At 37.3% G+C, this 15,656-nt stretch overlaps 2 long non-coding RNA genes across 13 annotated transcripts in view; one reads left to right on the top strand and one right to left on the bottom strand.

Annotated features, from left to right (window-relative positions):
* The window catches only part of LOC125755959 (uncharacterized), a 32,052-nt gene extending 30,562 nt beyond the window's left edge, over nucleotides 1-1,490 (bottom strand). Inside the window, exon 1 of the long non-coding RNA XR_007413628.1 lies at nucleotides 1,356-1,490. This is a non-coding gene — a long non-coding RNA (uncharacterized LOC125755959). The remainder of the gene's footprint in view (nucleotides 1-1,355) is intronic.
* Nucleotides 1-15,656, top strand: part of LOC112672783 (uncharacterized) — a 161,254-nt gene that overhangs the window by 27,540 nt on the left and 118,058 nt on the right. For 11 of the 12 annotated variants that reach the window (XR_003144515.3, XR_007413629.1, XR_007413631.1 and 8 more), the window contains one exon: nucleotides 7,408-7,478. This is a non-coding gene — a long non-coding RNA (uncharacterized LOC112672783). Of the gene's footprint in view, nucleotides 1-5,420; nucleotides 5,561-7,407; nucleotides 7,479-15,656 lie in introns of all 12 variants that reach the window. The other variant, XR_007413632.1, reaches the window with a different exon arrangement.

Genomic DNA, 15,656 nt, shown 5'->3' with positions numbered 1-15,656 from the left:
AGACAATTTCTTATGTCTCCAATTTTGCTTCAGGATTCCATGTTTGTTTAGAAAAGCTGAGCACATAGAGGCGAAAATCAGGAATTGGGATATTTGCAAAGTGACTGTTTTCAAGTGCATAGTGCATGAAAACCCTGAGCTCCCAGAACCTTCTCATCACTTGGGCCCATTAGAAAAAGGTACACACCAGATTCCAGCTTTTGAGTAGTGTGCCAAAGGCCTAGATCTTAAGGTCATCTTAAAATTGCTAGTAGTCCTGAAAATGACGTGATTTCACAAATTTAAATGTGTGATGTTCATTCCTAATCTTTGCTGGATGATTCAGCAGTGTTGGCTGTCAATCATTTACCCTGGTTGATTGAGTTCATCCCAGCCTGCTTTGTGAAGGAAGGACATTTGGGTTACAAATGAGAGATAGACTGAGTCATCCTGCAGAGGCACTGTGTAATATGCAGATTTCCTCCTTCATTCATTGCCTTGCTGATCCATAGCATTATTTCAGCTGGGAGCTGCAGGATGTGACCAGTTAGCCAATGGAAATCTGCTCTCTGGACTTCCTGGTGGTACGTTACTGAAGTCCGGCCTGATAATAGGGTGTCCCTCAGTGTAACAACATGGCACACCCAAAACGAAGGAGAAGCTTCTAAAGTAATGCACAGCTTCCACTTGCCCCAAACACTTTATTTATTCAGAAGTTTCAGCAATGCCTCAAACAGAAAAAAAGATGGACTGAGTGTATACAAATCAAAAGATTTTTCTGAGGACAGATTTTTCACCTTTTTCCCCTAGAAAGAATAGTATGAAGCTAACTTCCAGCATTTTTTTTTTTTTTTTTAACATGGCATGCTAACTTCCCGGTGCTTTCGTGGATCTTGTTTGTCCTCCTGGATGCTTTAGGAAGTTACCTCTTTCAGTTCACCTAGAGTTGATCTCATTAATAAAAGAGTGACTTTACAGAAAAGAGTTTCTAAAATTATACTCTAACTCAGAACTGCAAGAGTTGGCTTTTTCAGCCTGAAGATAAATTTCTTAAGCATTAAGCTTACTTTATCAAGCATTACACCTGACATTCTCTCATAAATTTTGCATATATTTTAACTTATTTTAATATTGTGTGGGCTTGGTTTATAATATTCTCACACAGTTCCTAAAGTGGAGTCCTCTCAATCATATATTAGTTGTAGGAATGCTTAACCCTTCCAAAATATCACTCAACTTAAAATAACATCAGCTAAGTTTTCTTTGGAGTGTGTTTACTTTTTTGCTTATTTTTCATGCACTTCATGTATCTGACTTTTATGAGAGCACAGATATATTTTGACAAGGTCACTCTTGGAAGCGCTTTTTCAACATACCTTCTGTGTCATATTCCTAGGTGTAATCTACATCATGATCTGGCGGGACAGATTGGTTTCAGAGGGCTTCAGAAGAGTAGAGTGCATTGCTTATAGGGATAACATATGTTCAAGTTGGGGTAGGACTGTCACAGATGTCACTTTGTGACAAAACAAAGAGCAACGTGATAGGAAAGAACAGTCTTCAAATATCTATGTTTCCAAGGGGCCCACCTTGACTTAGCTCACAATGCAGGTGTTAGCCATACCACTAAATCTGCATGAGTATCTGGCTCAACTGTTATGACTCCATGGGCAGATCAATCAACTCATATAAATGACCAATTCAGTGAGAAAGCATGGGCTTGAGTGTCAGACTGAATTGGCTAGCCTCTTCAATCCAAATGGCTGGCTTGCTTCACTCAGCATAATACCTTCCAGTTCCATCCATGTTGAAGCAAATAGTGAATTAAGTCAATCGGAAAAGGACAAACATTATATGGTCTCATTCCTTTGGGGAATATAAAAAAATAATGAAAGGGAATAAAGGGGAAAGGAGAGATAAAGAGTGGGAAATATCAGTGAGGGAGACAGAACATAAGAGACACCTAACTCTGGGAAACGAACAAGGGGTGGTAGAAAGGGAGGTGGACTGGGGGTTGGGGTGACTGGGTGACGGGAACTGAGGGGGGCACTTGACAAGATAAGCACTGGGTGATATGCTATATGTTGGCAAATCAAACTCCAATAAAAAATATATACAAAACAAAACAAAACAAAAAACAAATGGCTGGTTTGTTCAGAAAGACAAAAAGTAGAAATTAAGATATTTGTGTCCGGATTCTGTATAAAGAATATATAACAGGACATCCAGTGAATTGATATAGTCAGTTTGGTGCTTGTTGGTTAACAGAACTCAAGAGAATTAAGGAATAATAAGGGCATACTGAGAAGATTGCCTCACAAACGATTAATGCCAAAGAGTTCAAAATCTGTGTCCCGTAAGCATGTAACCTTATTCAAAACAATGTTCATACTAACACTACTGAGCACTAAGTATGTGTGGGATATGGTTCTTAGGGCTTTACATTTATTATTTCATTTAATTTTCACAACAACATATGAGATAGGGTCAGGTTAGTACAAAAAAAATGTAAGCAATACCAAAGAATTTAGTAGTCAAGATATGCGACATTGTGATGAAGTATTTTAAAAAATAAAAATTCATGCAAAAAAAATTGGGATGGACAAAATATCAAAATTTTAAATAAAGACAGGCTATTGTTTATTGTTTTGTGACCTTGCATTATTGTGCAACGGGAACAGTAATTTCCAATCAGCCTGAGGTTCTGGCCATGGGGCCGATGTGTCCTCTTCCTGTGTGGGCTTATGAGGGTTAACAATGATGAGCTGACAGATTGGACAATGTGAAACTTTAAGTATCATCATGCTTTTTGGATTGTAGAACTTCTATTAACTTTTTCTTTTTCCACTTGGTTAAAATAGGGGAGGATACTTTATAATGTGTACAGGGGCACACAGTTGTTTTTTTTTTTTGTTTTAAGCTCGATATGACTTATCATAGCATTGGATATAGATGGTTTCATCATCTTCTTTTTAAAATGAAGACTGAGGTTCCAGAAAGATTAATAAAGTTATCCAAGTTGAGAAGTGGGGGAGCCCAGTTTTGAACCCAAGGAGTCTAGGGCTCGAATTTACTCCTAATCACCGTGCTGTCTTAGAAACCACAACATTTAGCTAACTAGAAAATCCACATATCCAGCACCCTTTACTCTGTGGGCACTCCAATTATTAATATAGTCCTGCTCAACCACATCCTCAACATTTAAAAATCTTAACCCATATCATCCTAAGAAAGAAATCAGACCCTTTATAAATAGTATCTTACATACCTACCAATATCACTGTGAGGTAGGTGTTAATACTGTGTCTGAGAGTACTACCATTAAATAAATATTTCAATAAACAGGCTTTCATTCATGGGGACCGTGAATAATCCGTCTATGAGAATGAAAAAGAGGATTTGGAAGGACTAATATCTCCCCACATTTTGCTGTAGAATGCGCTTGCCTGGATCAGACACAGGTCTCTTCCCAAGGTGTGCTCCCAAGGACCCAAACATGAAGCTATCATATTGAAACTGTACTTTATTTTAAAGGCTGACAAAAGCACGTATCTGGACCTGCAGATCTCCTTGGATCTGCTGTTAGACTCCTGTTTATTTTGCTTCTATAAAATAAGGACCTCAAGACCCCAGAAAAAGTGGTATTCTTTGAATACTGATATATGTAAGAATTTCTTTTACTTTGTCTTAGGGAGTGGGCAGATTTTGAACAAAAGAAGAATATAATGTTGATAAAATATACAGTGATGGTAAGGAGGAGGACTATTCCATTGTACCTCTGAGAATATTTGAAGATGGTTCGTGGTGGCAAGGAAGAGCATCATGCCATCAGCTCAGAGCACTCCACCTATGCCTCCTGAAACAAACCACTAAGAGACGAAATTAGGCATTTGTCTTCTCTTGTTTTCTCTGTTTTTATTTTGCTGATTTGTGTTTAAAATGCAGGTTTATTCTCTTTATAGCTACTGTCGCTAGTTGATTGATTCATATATTCATTCACACATTCAACAAAATTCTTTGTGACCTTACCACTCGCTTTAGTAGGTGGTGCTGAAGAGACAAAGATGACAATACATGGTTTCTTCTCATAGGAAGCTTATAATCTAGTTGGGAAACAGATATGCCAACAAGTATTTGTAATGACAACCACGTATGTGTGCACAAAATCCAACAGGGACATGTCACACCCTGAGAGTCAGCTGGGAACAATAGGGAAGGCTTCCAGAAGGGGAATACACGGAGACTCTGGTTTTAAAGAATAAAGGGAAGTTTTAGGAAGGTCTTTCTAGGCTAATGCAGAAACACAAAGGCCAAAGAGGAGATGGTGTGTTTCAGTCATTTGGTCTTACTGGACCATCAGGATGTGACAGGGAAAGATCTAGAAAGGAATGGCCAAGCAAGACAGAAATGAGACCCTGAGAGAGAAGTAGAGGTACCATTCAAAGGAATTTAGCTTTTTTTCCTGAAGGAAGTGTGCCACGTTTAAAGTTTTGCCGAGAAAGTGATATCATCACATCTAAATGGTGAAAGACCACTCAGATGTCACATAGAGCATAAATTAGACGAATATATGGGAGCATTCACGTTCTAAGCATTTAAATTTTTTTTTTTTTTTCCAAGAGATCCATCTTCTTCCTTAAACTAACTCTTTCTAATTAATGAATATGGATTTGGGTATTTCAAAATTGATACATTTGTTATGATTTGATATATTAAAACACATGCTTGCAGGCCATGTCTCTGATAATCTTACAAGCATTTACAGTTTCTAATCCTTTTTTTTTTTTTTCCCTTGGCAGCTCAGTTCTGTAGAATAAAGTTTATTTTGGGACTTTGGAGGTATAAAGAAAAAAAAAATAGGATCATGCTGCCAAAAGGCCCACCATGTGCATTTGTGGCCACAGAGAACGAAATGTGTGCTTGTTGCTGGAAATATGAATATCTTCTAGGGTGTTCTTTTTTTAAATTAATTAATTTATTTATTCGTGAGAGACAGAGAGAGAGAGAGAGAGAGAGAGAGAGGCAGAGAGACAGGCAGAGGGGGAAGCAGGCTCCCCCCACAGGGAGCCCCATGCGGGACTAGATCCCAGAACTCCGGGGTCACACCCTGAGCCAAAGGTAGACGTCCAACCACAGAGCCACCCAGGCATCCCGGGTGTTCCTGATTCCATTAGGACCTTGCACCATCTTCAGTATCTTTAAAGACAAAATTTTAGGTGGAAGCTCTCAGTGGGCAGTAAATAACCCTTGATCTTCCTCCAACCAGAGATGTGTTCTGTTTGCTGACTACCTGAGTCATCTCGTGGCACTTCGGCATTGTCCTGGTGACTTGCAACATACCCTGTACAGGTTCAAAGGGCAATTTCTTCTGCTTACCTTATAGGAGAGGTCAGGTGAAATAGCACAGCAAGGACAGTTTGTTTCTCCTCTGGTCATTACAGAGATTTACAGGAAAGAGAAGCCTTTCCTCCCTTTTCAGAGCGGCGCTCTTCCAGGTGTGTGTGCTGGAATAAAATCCTAGTGCAAAGCCCATCTTACAATGCCCAAGCCCGGAAGAATTTGGCATCAATGAGACATGGAGGTAGGTGACATGAGATACTGCATTTATTCCATCGTTGGTGAGGACAAAACCGGGCCACTGTTGTCACGGGTGAAAAGTGTTTTCAAAAAGTCTGCTCTGGTGCTTGTTAGATAAGGGGCCTCCTTAGTCTGAATAACCTGAACAAGGTCTATACGCATCACTGAAATGGACTCGTGTTTACCGTGGGTCCTTGCTCCCCAGGATTAGGGGTGCAAGGGCGGTGTGAGCGACATCAAGCGAGGAAACCTCAAACAACCTGCGGGGAAAGTGCTAGGAGGCTGCTTAGAAGAAAACAGATTTTCTGAATCTCCTCCAACTTGCGGCGGCGGGTAGCAAGCTCTCTCCTGCAGTGAGAAGAGACCCCAAACTGCTGTCACAACCTGCTAGAGAACTTCCTTCGGCTGAGGGAACTTTCTGAAACTAACTAAAAATGGTTCAAGTGTATTACATAAACCAGAGTTCTGTTGCCATCCTCTCTTGGAAAAGATGCTTTGGGGAAAAAAAAAAAAAAAATCCCAGAATCAACTGATGGTCCTTAGTGTGGAGTTTTTAAAACACACTAATGTACCACAATCACGAGGAAGCCTTTAGGGAAGTTGGGATTCATACCCACTCAGTGCATGTTTTTACTGCACGGGGATCCTCTCTTGAATGCTCTCACTCGGGGACAATTCAGCCCATGCCTGTGCTCCTAGGGACTGAGCCATTTTCAAGTCCCTTTATGATCTATGCAGAAATTATCTGTACTTCCAAACCATCAAATGTAGTGCGTGGGTGCAATGGCTGCTTTCCAGTGAGCTGAATAGCTCTCATGACTTGGCATACAGTCTCTCCCTGGGCCCTTCAGTAATGGCATTTCACTTAATACAATATGCCCCTAACTGAGTTTTAGTGATTTCAAATGAATTTAGTCTCCTTATCAATATCCTCTATTTGGTGGTGTGCTTGCTCTTCAGCGTTCTGTGCCAATAAATCCAGCACAAGTGCTGCCTCCTTCCCTCTCAATTGTCTGGTCTCTGTCCTATGAAAGCAAACACCAGGCAGCAGAAAAGGAGGCTCTCAAAAACCTCGTTTGTATCATAAATGTAAATATCAATAAATTCAGAAGGTTGACAAGGGCGTGCTCTCAATAGATTTGGCCGTGTTGTTGGCTGTTTTACAAGGGCGATGCTGGAATACAAGGAAGCCCACGGAGCTTGCTTGCACTCTGAAAAGGACGTGTCAAAATTTGAATCCAGAGAAACTGTTGGCCTGTTCAAAAACCGAACTCACTGAGTCCCCTTGCAGGGCAAGGCAGCGCAGTCCTAGAAGGAAAGGAAGGAGGCCTTGCCAGGGCTGTGGATTCTCCATGGCCTGCACAAAGAAATCAGAATTAATTTGCGATTGATTAAGAAATGTTTTAGTATTTTTTTTTTAACTGGAATTCTCCAAGGAAGCTTTTTTTTTTTTTCTTTTTATGCTGTATTTTTTTGCTATTAATACATTGGTCTGCTCTGGTTGGGTTTCAGCGTGCCTTCCTTGCTTCTTTTTTTAATTAAACTTTTCATTTTAAGATGACTGTAGATTCACGTGCAGCTGTAAGAAAAGACCTAATGAGATCACGTGTACTCGTTACTCAGTTTACTCCAAAAGTAATGTCTGGTGAAACTACAGTGGAACACGATAACCAGGATAGCGGAGTATGATAACCAGGATATTGACACTGATCCAGGCAAGATACAGAGATTTCCATCAACACAAGGATTCTTCATCTTGCAGCTTTAGAGCTACACCCACTTATTTCCTGTCCCCACCCTGCCTTAGAGCCCGGAAATCACAAATTTTTTTCTCTGATTCTGTTATTTCAGGAATGCTGTGTATACGGAATCATGGGATCGGGGTTTTTTTATTCAGCATAATTCTCTGGAGATTTATTCAGGTAGGTACCAATTGTTTATATTTATTGCTAACTAATATTCATGGTACAGATACACCACAGTTTAACCATTACCCGATGAAGGACATCGAGGTTGTGTCCAGTTTGGAAGTATTCCAATAATTCTACAATGCACATTTCTGTACGATTTTCTGTGTAATGGAAGTTTTCACTTTCCTGGGATATCTGTCCAGCAGTGTAATTACAGATAGGTCATATGGTAGCTGCAGTTTAATTTTGTAAGAAAATGCTGAACTATTTTTCATGGCAGCTGTACCATTGCACATTCTCACCAGCAGTGTATGAGTGGTACAGTTTCTCCACATTCTCTCCAACATTTGATGTTGTCACTATTTTTTTATTTTAGCTACTTTGATAATTATACAGCAATATCTCATTGTGGTATAATTTGCATTTTCCTAGTGGCTAATGATGTTGAACATCTTTTCATGTGTTCATTTGCCATCTGTATATTCTCCTCGTCAGTTTTGCCCTTTTTCTGATAGAATTTTTTTGATGTTGAGTTTTGAGACTCTCTTAAATATTCTAATCATTGGACCTTTATCAGATGATTTGCAAATATTCTTTCCCGGTGTATAGCTTGTCTTTTTATCCTTTTGATTGGGTATTTTACAGACTAAAAGGTTTTGTTTTTGCAGTGCCTAACAAATTAATTTTTGCTTATATGGATAGTGATTTTGCTGTCCAGTAAAAAAAAAATGTACTTATTCATAGATCTTGAAGATTTTCTGCTGTATTTTTCCTAAAATTTTATAATTTTACATATAATTCTATGACCTATTTTCAGTTATTTTTTATATAAGGTATGAGATATAAGCTCATTTTATTAATTTAATTTTTTTGCCAGTTGGACTTTTTAAAAATTTCAGTATAGTTAACATACAGTGTTATAATAGTTTCAAGTTAGAACAGTTCTATACTTTACTCAGTGCTCATCATGATAAGTGTGTGTACTCTTTAAATTCCATTGTCTAGTTCACCCATCCCTCTACTCCCTCAAACCATCAGTTTGTTCTATATAGTTAAGAGCCTGTTCCTTGGTTTGTCTTTTGCTTTTTTCCCTTTGTTCATTTGTTTTGTTTCTTAAATTCCATATAAGTGAAATCATATGGTATTTGTCTATCTCATTTCACTTAGCATGATACCCTTTAGATTCACCCATTTTGTTGCAAATGGCAATATTACATTCTTTTTTATGGCTGAGTGCATATATATGTACACACACACACACACACACACACACACATGTACCACATTTACTTTATCCATTCACCTGTCAGTGGATACTTGGTCTACTTGCATAATTTGGCTATTGTAAATAATGCTACAGAAACATAGAGGTGCATATATCTTTTTGAGTTAGTGTTTTCATTTTCATTGAATACTAAATACCCAATAGTGGAATTACTGAATCATATGTATTTCTATTTTCTATTTTTTTGAGGAATCTCCGTACTATTTTCGGCAATGCCTATACCAGTGCATTCCCACCAATAGTACATGAGCATTTCTTTCTCTCCACACTCACCTGTTGTTTCTGGTGTTGTTGATTTTAGCCATTCTGATTGGTATGAAGTGACAACTCACTGTGGTTTTGATTTGCATTTCCCTGATGATGAGTGGTGTTGAACATCTTTTCATGTGTCTGTTGGCCATCTGTATGTCTTCTTTGGAGAAATGCCTGTTCATGTCTTCTGCCCATTTTTAATTGGATTATTTATCTCTTGGTGTTGAGTTGCATAAGTTCTCTATATAGTTTGGATATTAACCCTTTATTGGATATTGATTTGCAAATACCTTCTCTCATTCAGTACTTTGTCTTTTAGCTTTGTTAATTGTTTCCTTGGCTGTGCAAAAGCTTTTTATTTTGATGTAGTCCCAATAGTTTATTTTTTCTTTTGTTTCCCTTGCCTCAAAGAGACATATCTAGAAAAACATTGCTATGGCCAACGTCAGAGAAGTTACTGTCTGTGCTTTTTGTTTTGTTTTGTTTTGTTTTAGGTTTCACATTTTGGTCCTTAATCCACTTGAGTTTATTTTTGTGTATGGTGTAAGAAAAGTGGTTCAGTTTCATTCTTTTGCATATAGCTGTCCAGTTTTCCTATCTCTATTTATTGAAGAGACTATCTTTTGCCCATTACATACTCTTAACTCCTTTGTCTAAGATTAACTGACCATATTAAGTGTTGCTTGAGTTCTGGACTCTATTCTGTTTCATTGATCTATGTGTCTATTTTTATGCCACTACCATACCGTTTTGATTATTATAGCTTTGTAGTATGAAGGCTCATCTTTTTACAATGATCGTCTAATTTCCCCAGAACCATTTGTTGAAAGGTTCACTTGTATCTACTGAATGCTTTGAACCTTTATCAAAAATCAGTTGAGACCTCCAGTTTCATTTGAAGAGCTTAGAAGTCACTGCTCCATACTAACAAAGCTGAACAAACTCAAAATATTTAACTCTTCTTAGATCCATCATATAAGTGAGGTTGTAGGACAAACTGATACCCCCCGAATTGGAAACAGATATGTGGGTAGATACAGAGAGTCACACTTTCCAGAACAGAAACTCATGAGCAGAAACTTCTGCAGGAACTGATGTCAGTGTAGGAACACCTAAGCTGTAATTGGCAAATTGCTGGAAGCTCAGTGTAGACAACTCTGAAAGTTAAAAACTCCAGGTTGACCCAGTCATGGAAGTTGGGGGGCAGGATAGAAACACATTTGTGAGTTTTACCTCCAAGAGCTCTACTAGGTTCTCACAGAAAATATTGGAGAAGAATCCCCCAAAGCTTCCAGAAAGGGAAGGGGAAAGGGAAACACTTTGAAATATACCAGAGCATTCCCTTCTCTTTAATAAAACCTGACCTCAGGAGAAATTATTTTACCAGATAGTACTAGGGTTTTATCTGAGTCTTCCTGACCAGGGAAAAACCCATCCTAGCTCTCTGTGGCTTTCTACATGAAGTAAAGAAAATACCAAATCCAGCTCCAGTTAGCCGTCCTATATAAGAAATGAAAAAAAATGGAAAGCACCTGTGAAATTCACAGGCTCCAGGGGCACAGGCTCACCAACAGACTGATACTTAATTATAGGACTATAGAATACTTCTCCTAATGCCTTACCACTAAATTACTAAAGGCTTATTCACTGCATTTCCTTCCAGTGCATCATATCCACCTTCCAATAAAAAATTACAAGTCTATACAAATGTCAAAAAACACCATGTAAAAGTACTGAACAAGAATCAGAACAAGAAGTGGCAGAAATGGAAAAACCGTTGGAATTATCAGACTTGGAAATTTAAAAAAACTATAATTAGTATGTTAAGGATTTTAATGGAAAGTGTAGAAAACATGCAAGAACATATGAATCACATCAACAGAATTAGGAATTCTAAGAAAGAATCAAAAAGAAATGCTGTAGATAAAAAAGTACTGTAACAGAAATGAAAAACACCTTTGATAGGCTCATTATCAGTCTGGACATGGTTAAGAAAAAAATCTGAGCTTGAAGATATGACAATAGGAAATTGTAGATTGTGGTGGAGAACCCAGCTTCCCTTTCCCCCCACAAAGATCAATGATTGAACAGAGCATTCTATGCATGAATAAAAACAGTTCTGGGAAACCTCTGGAGTCCACTTAAGAAGTTTTAGCATTACCATGGAACAAAAAAACAGAATAATTGCAGAATTCATTAATACTACAATATGGTGATGTAACTACTTAATTCTAGTGTAAAGGTTAAAGGACAAAAATATTAAAAATAGCTATAGCTTCAAAAATTTGTTAATGAATACACAATATAACAATATAAATATAAAAGAGGGAATAAAAGGACAAAGTTTTTATACATCATTGAAGTTAAATTGTTATCAGTATGTGTATATATATATATATATATATATAAACTCATAGTATATATACTATACATATATATACTGATGCCATATATATATGATATTTTATGTAAACCTTACAAGGCAAAGAACAAATTTAAACAATCTACACAATTTTACACAAAGCAGAAATCTTCAACAGATACACAAAAGGTAAAGAGACAGGAATCAAAGCACATCACTATGGAAAATAATCATTTTACAAAGGAAGGCAGCAATGGGGCACGAGGGTTAAGCATCTGACTCTCTTGATCTCAGCTTAGGTCTTGCTTTCAAGGTCATGAGTTTAAGCCCTGTGTTGGACTCCACGCTGGGCATGGAGCCTACTTAAAAAACAAAACAAACAAACAAACAAACAAAAACACAGGAATGCAGCAAGAAAGAAAGAAAAGAAAAATATAACTACAAAACAGAAAACAATAAAATGGCATTAGTAAATCCTTACCTATCAATAATAATGCTAAATGTTAATAGAATGAATCCTCCAATCAAAACGCATAAAGTGGCTGAATAGCTTTAAAAAAAAAAAAGACCCAACTATATGCTGCCTAGAAGAGACTCACTTTAGCTTTCAAAACACACATAGGCTTAAAGTGAAGAGATGACAAAAAAAAAAAAAAAAAGAAAAAGAAAATACTCTATGCAAGTAGAAAACAAAAGAGAGCAGAAGTAGCCATGTCTATATCAAACAAAATGAATTTGAAGCCAATAATGGTTAACAGGAGACAAAGATGGCCATTATATAAGTGGGTCAATTCATTAAGAATATACAATAATCAGAAATATATATGCACTCAACATTGGAGAATCTCAATATATAAGCACACACTATCCAATTTGACGGGAGAAATAGACAATACCGTATGAGTAAGGGGTATCAGTACCCCACTTCCAACAGATAGATCCAGACAGAAAACCAGCAAGGCGATGTTTGATTCGAACCATACTTTAGACCAAATGTAACTAACAGGCACATATACTCCATCCAACAGAATAAACATTCTTTTCAAGCACACTCAGGCGTTCTCAAGGTTGTTGATACCGGGGGAGGTTGTGCATGTGTGGAGACGGGGGGTATATGGGAACTCCGTACTTTCCACTCAGCTTTTCTGTGAATGTAAAACTGCTCTAGGAAGTAGTTTACTAATTTAAAAAGTAATTAAAGCCTGAAAGATCATTTGAGTATATTTCTGTGGGTCTATTTCTTATTGATGAGGTCCATTGATCTATGTGTCTATCGTCTGCCAATACCATAGATCTTGATTACTGTAGTAGCTATATAATACATCTGGAAATCAGATAGAATAATTTCTTCTTCAATATTCTTTTTTTTTTTTTTCAAAATTGTTTTAGCTTTTCTAGTTGTGCAAGTTTCTTCTGGCCTCTCTGGTTTCTGATGGTAAATCCTATCATCTGAATATTTTTTTCCTACGTGGTTAAGGTGCCATTTCTCTCTTGCTGCTTTCAAGATTTTTCCTTTGTGTTTAGTTTTTAAAAGTTTCACTAGCATGTGTATTGGTGTGAATGCCTTTGGGTTATCCCATGAGGGTTTTACGTATACCTTTTTGAATCTGTAGGTCTATATATTTTGCCAAATTTACAAAATCTGCAGCCATTATTTTTTTGAGAAGTTTTTAGCCTCATTCTTCTCCTCTTCTTCTGGAACTCTGATGACATGAATATAAGATATTTGTGATAGCCCTATAGGTCCCTTAGGTTCTGTTCATTTTTAAATTTCAGTTTACTTTCTCTCTGTTCACATTGGGTCATTGTATTCCATTATCTTTCAGTTAATCATTCCTTCTCCTGTTCCTTCCACTTTGTCTTGAGTCCATATTGAGTTTTTAAATTTGTTATATTTTTTCATTTTAAAATTTTTATCTGGTTCTTCTTTTTTGAAAAACCTCTCTGTTTCTTTACTGTGTCTTTATTTCTTCATTATTTCATGTCTGTTTATAATTGCTCATTTAAGCATTTTTATGATGATTGCATTTAAATCTTTGACAAATAATTTGAAATCTCTTGTCACCTCTGTGTTAGCATCTATTTATTGTCTTTTCATTCAGTTTGATGTCTCTGTTTCTTAACAGAGTAAGTGGTTTTCATTGAGTCTTTGGCATTTTAGTTATTATATCCTGAGAGTCTGCATTTTATTTTAATAAATATTCCTTATTTATTTAATAAATAAATATTCTTTTTGCTGACTTCCTCTAGCGCTGCTCCAGCAGCATAGGAATGTCACCTCATTATAGCCAGGTTTCTATAGAAATACAGGTTTCCTACTCACCTTTTTTTGACACCCAAGGTGAGTAGTACTCCTTATTACTGCTGGGTGTGAGTAAGAGTTCTAGCTTTCCATGGGCCTCCACTTTCCTGAGGGATGGGCTGAGTTCTCCTTAACTGCCTCCAGCTGTCTCCACTGACACAGAGTGGGTAGTGGGAAGAGGATCATAATTGCTGGATGAAAGTCATAGCATTCTCCTGTCTTGGCTCTGACACTTCTCCATTGAGGAACTGAAGAGTGGTCTGAATTCTCCTTACCTCAAGTGGATGTCAAATTCTAGGCCATATGGTCTTTACTGATACCGGTGTTGGAAGAAAGGAGCTTGCCCCTACCCCACAGGGATCAAAGTCTGAGCTCCCAGCAGACTAGGCCAGACTTATTGCTGGCCTAGGTAAGGGGAAGCCATCATTTATTCTGTCTTCTTCTCTACGAGTCTTATGTTTATTTTTTATATGTTGTCTAGGGCTTTAACTATTGTTAATAGGAAGAATAGGGGAAAACATGGCTACTTCCGTGAAGCTGAAGCCCTCCTGCCCCATGCTGCTTTAGTATCTTCCCAAAATCTATAGTTAAGCATGACTTCCCACAATTATAAATTAAAGCCCATTTCAAAAGGAGTGCATCTCCCACTCAGCATTTTACATAATACCTAAATCTTCCAAACATTGAGTTCAACTTTTTTTATTTTCTGTCATGTAAACCATGTATTATTAGCTATTCTGGAAAAGTAAATAGGTGCCAGGTAAGGTAAGATCCTCCTATCTGAGGATTATCTTATTGACCAGTTAATTTGCTCTTTAGGAGCCTTCCATGGGAAGAACTCTGGGGCCGTTGGGACAAATGCAAGGACATTGGTCATCTGAAGGTGATGTGTTGAGTTTGGAAGGAGATGGAGAGGGTGCTATTTGTTATTAATCTCAATGGGATCTTCATGCTACTACATTTTCTTAGACCATTCATTTTTTTTACTTTCTTGATGACTATTTTAGATCTCTCTCTATAAATCTATAGCAGATCCCTCCCATCTTCAACTGATAACAATATAGCTAATTTCACTGAGAAATTACAAGAGAATGTCCATATGTTTCCATAGTACATCTACCTATCTACCTATTGAATGAATAAATGATTGATATATGAAGAAGGAGACACTAAAAGAAAGGCAGAAACAACAAACCAGACTTATTATAGGATATACTTGGAGTTTCCAAGCTTTTCAGCCCTGGTAAATAGTTTTGAACTGAGCGATCTATGTGGGGAACAGGCCTAGCTAACAAGTCATTTTTTTTTCAAGATTTCATTTATTTACTTATTTGAGAGAGAGGGAGAGAAAGAGCATGAACAGAGGGGAGGGGCAGAGGATATAGGAGAAGCAGACTCCTCACTAAGCAGGGATCCCAACATGGGGATTTGATCTCATGACCTGAGTAAGGCAGATGCTTAACCAACTGAGCCACCCAGGCACCTCAAGTCATTTTTTTTTTTTAATTCAGAAATGAGAGTGCTCAGGGAATCCAAATGAATATTCTAACTTGAGTTTGAAAATACAATTAATGCAACTTAACAATGTAAAGATAAATATTATATACTTTCCCAGTTTTTTAACTCTCTACCTTTGCAGGTAGACTTGGAATAATCCTATTTCACTTTGATGTAAAAGGAAGATTACCTAGAAAACTACTTTATTAAGAAATGCTTTATGTAGTACCTTTTTTAGTTAGTGAACATCTTCACCCCTTACAAAACATGTTCAAGAGAGGTCACACATTAGATTTGCAGTTCCAAAAGGAAACTGGCCACAAGAAAACTTGAGGAAGTTTTTAAAAAATGTTTTTAAAAGTTTTTAAAAAACTTAGTTCTACTAAGTTAAAAAATTAGTAGAACTAAAATAAAAAATTGGAGATCATTCAATTGAGGAATCATAATAACCTTAATTTTTGGAGGTCTGCATTTGCCTAGAAATTTTCAGAA

This window comes from Canis lupus, chromosome 10, assembly GCF_003254725.2.
Source record: "Canis lupus dingo isolate Sandy chromosome 10, ASM325472v2, whole genome shotgun sequence".
NCBI classification, from domain to species: domain Eukaryota; kingdom Metazoa; phylum Chordata; class Mammalia; order Carnivora; family Canidae; genus Canis; species Canis lupus.
The sequence above is the reverse complement of the archived record's forward strand: the minus strand, read 5'-3'. Positions and strand labels throughout refer to the sequence as shown.